We start from the raw sequence: 5,349 nt of genomic DNA, 5'->3' as shown, positions 1-5,349 counted from the left end.
CTTTGTTTCACCTTCTCCACATGGGCAAAATGTTTCTCTTTGAGGACATTTTTTATTTGAGAAAACAACAAAAAAAAAGTCACTCAGGGTGAGATCAAATGAATAGGGAGGGAGAGGCAGAGGGGTCTTGCCATTTTTTGGTCAAAAACTGCTGTATACTCTGCGCTGTGTGGGTGGGTATGCTAGTAAATGACCCACCATGAAATGGGCAGACACATCAAAACAGTGTTCAAAGAAATTTCACTGAAACTGAACACAGCCTCTCACAACAATGCCAGCTGGCACATTGATACAGAGGGGTTCCCAGAACACTCACCTAGCACAGGAAGCCTGTACTACAAAGGGTCTCACCCTCCAGAAGATAATTCTAGTTTGGGGGGTCCCCCCTCATATATTTGGGGTACACAAGGCTTGAATGTCATGAATACCCACACACATATCCCAAGCACTATAATAAACTATTTTGTTCTTAAAACAATGTCAAAGAGAAAAAGATGAACAGTCAGTTTAAGGATTTCTCAATGCTTTGAGAGAGTGACAACTATAATGGCCATTTCTTGGAGCATTTGCCTATTCAATAGCCATGACAGGCAGAATTTTAAGGTTTCCAAGATTTCTGCCCCATGTATTGGACCTTCCTCCACCCTCCCACCGTCACCTTTTAGTGTGGGCAGGACCTGTGAATATTATGGGATGTCACCCTTTGACTAGGTTATGTTGCACAACAAATGTGAGAGAATCATTTTTCCATGATTACGTTACTTTACATAAGACTGCTCTCATGGTGGTGGTGCTGGTGGTAAGAGAATGGTAGCAGCAGTAGCAGAAACAGATTACAAAGAGATTCTTCTACAGACTTTGGAAAAGTAAACTGCATGTGGTAAGGAGTCATGTGGTTAGAACCTGAGGGCCATCTGTAGGAAATGAGCAAGCCCTGGCTAACATCTGGCAAGAAAGTGGGGACCTCAGTTCCCCAGCTATGAGGAACTGAAGTCTATCAAAAATCTGAATGAGCTCGGGAGATGACCCTGAGCCTCAGATGAAATTGCAACCCCAGTCAATACCTTGACTGCTCTCTGTGAAACCCTAGGCAGAAAATAAGCCGTGGTCAGACTTTCTGACCCAGAGAAGCTGAGAGATAATAAAAAGTGTTGCATTCAGCTGCTAAGCTTGTTGTCATTTGTTACATAGCACTAGAAAACTAATTCAATAACCAACTGCTTTTTCGTTTCTGTGGGTGCTACCCTATTCCCACAGCGGTGCATCCCAGCAGTCAGGGTTGCATATTACACCAGGCCCCAGGCCACCTGACGAGGCTGATTGGATCCGACCCAAGCTAGCACAGCTATTGCCTTTGTCTGGAAATGTGAACTTGGAGTTGAAGATTCCAGTTAGGAGTCTCTTGAATAGAAGATATATAACTGTGGATGCTATAGTAACACTGTTCTGTCCAGGGCTGCCTCTAGGGTATCCAAGGCCCTGGAGGAAATATTTGGGGGTGTGCAGGTCAGATGCTCTCTACAGCAACAATTTGATTGTAAAAGTAATTACAAAAATCATGGGCCCATACAAAGCGTAGTGATTTACTGATAAAGTTTTGGGGAAAGAAAAACGTACTAACATAGATGTTTATTGTCTAAGCACTGCACATGAAAAATTTTCCCGGTTTCCAGGACCTATTACGTTGTGTTATTTATTGTCAAAAATACTATCCCTGGCTAATTTCATATATCTCACTAGAAGGAAAAGGTGGCAACACTATTGTTATTCACACTGCCATGAGTGTTTGGAACATTTTTCACCTTTTTTTAAAGAAATTTTTAAATTGAAACAGTATAGATCTTGCCTCTGCAGTTCTCTAATGCCATTAATTCACTGCTGATTGCATCATTACTCATGGCAATATCTATTGTGCCACCTGTGACTGCTGGCTCCCCGCGACTCTCTAACGTTAATGGGCTTCGTTGATGATTACCACAAACGCAAGTCTTACACAGAGAATTCAGGAAAGTGGAAGCAGTTATTCCATTTTATGATCGTGTTAAGTTTACCACTTACAATTTTATAGCATTATTTGTAGAATTTAAAGCATTAACCTAGGACAACATGTTTTCCAAACATCTCTTCTCTTGAACTTACTCTTCTCTTCCTTTACTGCATTGCTACAACATGACCCTTTTAATGGTGGCTGTCTCCCTGACTTCCAAACATATGTTACCAGTGGTGATTGGAGGCGAGGAGCCCTGGGCAGAGCAAGAAGAGCAAGCCATATCCATCCCTTGTTCTCCAGGGCTTAAGACCAATCCTGGAAAGCAGGCTGTCACCACATTGAGAAAAAGACTTTGCTAGAAGGACCCACTGGATTTGCAGCGCTACAGTCTAGAAAACCCCGGAAGGGGACAAGCATGGCCCTGACCAGGACTACCTGGCATGTATTACAGTGGTGCTTGACTGTCCTGACCATCAGCAGCAGGGTGGGGCAGGGAACCTCAGAATCGAGGGCACCTGCTGCTACCTGTGCTGTCTTTCTACCATTGCTGTCTACCAAACAGCTCCTGGGTTTGAGCACAGACAGGGGCGAGCCCATATACCAAAACATAGGTGCCTCCAGCCCAAGGAGGACATTGGCTAGCCAAAGCCCTGAACTCCTCCTGTGTCTAAAGTTAGCAAAAATCACCCCCAAATCAGTGAATCAGCACCATTCAGAAGGCCATTTTGTTGTTTAAATCTGGTGTAATCCCATGAAAGAAATACTACCCTGGCCACAGGAGCTTCTGCTCTCTAGGATTCCTGGAGAGCATGGGTATGTAGCCCAAGGCCACCCACAGGCATAAGTCCCAGAGCTCCTCAGGCACCTCGTGGACCCCACGCACAGTTTGGGGATATTGCTGATAGGGCCCTGAAAGGGAGAAACAGGGACCAAAGCCATTCAAGTCCCTGTCCAGGTTTAGAGTACCCTACCCAGAAGGGCCTGCTGCCCTGGCCAGACCTCACTATGAGAAGTTTCAGGACACACACAGGACTAGGTCCCAGCTCCTGGCACTGGAGGGAACTTAGAACATTTCCAGAAAGGAAATGTGTGGACCCCCACTGAAGTACGTGGTTGGGTTAAGAGCCCCTCTTGCTCAGGTCTAAGGACAGTACTGTTTCTCTCTCTCCTATGAACTAAGCAGTAGAAAAAACTGGTTTGCAGAAAGATAATGGTGTGTAATTAGAGTTTAGCAAGAGACCGAGAAAGTGTGCTGCTTGGATGTGGGATGGCTTCTACAAGTCTCCCGAATCAGTACCCTCACCCTCCTATTCCATCACATACATTCTCTTTATAATGTTAACTTCTCCCCTTTTTGTTCTTTAAACCATATTGTTTTTATGTTACTTACAAGCAAACAGAGCTCTAATATAGCATGCAAAGCCAGATTCTTAGCTCTGCAGGTTCAGAAACTCAATTTTATCATTTTCACCAGAACCAACTAACCTCTCAGGGATAAATGTGTTAAGAGGACTTATAAGAAACTGATGTGTACCTCAGAATGCCAATTTCTCAATCTATAAAGAAACTTAAATCTAGAAATAATAACTTAAATTTTTTTATTGTTCTAGGAAGAATAACTTGTATGGGGAATTCACTCTGGGTCTTTTATCACAGTAGGTTAACTACACTCAAAAGATAAAATCTCTTCTGGGTACAGTTATTTAGCAAGTATTTAGCCAAATAGCTGAGAATATTTAGCAAGTATGTACTGAATGAAGAGATAGGTGGCATATAAGATGGGTAAATTTAAGTATTTATTTTTAAATCTGTTTTGAGAAGGAGATAAGTATTTATTTTAAAATCTCTTTTATTCATGTATTTTAGAGAAGGAGAACAAGAGAATGAGGCAAAGACACATGCACAGAGAGAGAGAGAGACAGAGAGAAATTTGGTGTTTCACTTATGGACGCATTCATTAGTATTCATTAGTTGATTAGTATGTGCCCTGACCTGACATCAAACCCTCAACCTTGGAGTTGTGGATGATGTTCTAACCAATTGGGCTACCTGGCCAGGTTTTAAACTTCTTACTGAAGTTAAAAATAATACCCAAGTTGTAAGTGTTGTGAAAAGCTGCTGTACATGGAGCTATTTTAAAGTTGAGTCAGAGCAGTCATTCCAGAGGAACTGCATTGCACATCGTACTCCTTGAATCTTTGGACTGTTTAAAGGGGGCAAAATAACCTTTGGGCTAGGCCAAAGCAGCACTGTCTTCCCAACAGCTGTTTTTCAAGCTAACAGGAAATCAGACCCCTTGATTACAAAACCTGATAATTAAAGAAATTCTTTAGAATCAGTAAATAGCCATGTATAACTGAGGAATAATTTAGCTAATTAGCACATAGAAATTTCTTCCTTTTATTAATCTAGTTATTTCCCTTCCTTTTCTCATAAAACCTCTTTGCCTTCACCCCATAATTGGAACTTTATCTGGGTTTCTGCTTGAATCAGTGCTTCCAAAATAGCTATCCTTTGATCTTAAATAAACTCTTGTTATCTCTTACTTTGGCCTTTTATTTTCAGGTTAACAGTATGCAGCTCAATGAATTTTTATAAGGTGAAGTAACTATGTAACCAGAACCCACATTATGGCAAAGAACATTATCAGGACCCCCAAATCTCCTTCATGTCCCCTTTTAGCCACTATCTCCTCCTTACTCCCTAGATTAACTATTATCGTAGATTAGTTTTAGCTGCTTTTGAACGTCATGTGAATGAAATCATAAAACATGTACTATTTGTGACTGGCTTTTCAATTGAATATTTTATTTGAGTCACAGCCATTATTCCATGTGGTTGCAATTTGTTTTTATTGCTGTATATAGTATTCATTTTACTATGTGAATATGATGATTTATTTAACAAGCTTATTTATTCATAAGCAGTTGCAAACTTCCAGTTTAGGCTAATGAATAGTGTAGCGATTAACATTATTATACACGTCTTTGGTGAATTTACGCGCATTTCTGTTGGGAGTATATTTAGGAGTGGACTTTCAGGGTCATCATGGGTTGGACGAAAGAAAGTGAAAGGATTAAGCAAAAAAGTATATATGTATACATACATATATACTTAATCACACACAACAGTGTGGTGATAGCGGAGAAAGTACAGGTAAGTGTCATGGACCCAGCAACACACGCTTCCAAGCCCAAGCAGAACACAGTCACTTCCGCCTCCGCCACTTAGCTCCGCCCATCTGGTCTACGGAAGTACAATACTTTACTTTTGGGTCCTCCCTCCGGTAGGGGGCTCTCCAAAGCTTCTAAAGCCAAGAAGGCCTCCCGCCTGGGGTGTCCCTGCCGCGCCTGTTAGTT

The sequence above is a fragment of the Artibeus jamaicensis genome, unplaced genomic scaffold, assembly GCF_021234435.1.
Source record: "Artibeus jamaicensis isolate MK-2021 breed Jamaican fruit bat unplaced genomic scaffold, CSHL_Jam_final scaffold_1019, whole genome shotgun sequence".
In the NCBI taxonomy this organism is placed as follows: Eukaryota; Metazoa; Chordata; class Mammalia; order Chiroptera; family Phyllostomidae; genus Artibeus; species Artibeus jamaicensis.
This window is presented reverse-complemented; position numbering follows the sequence as displayed.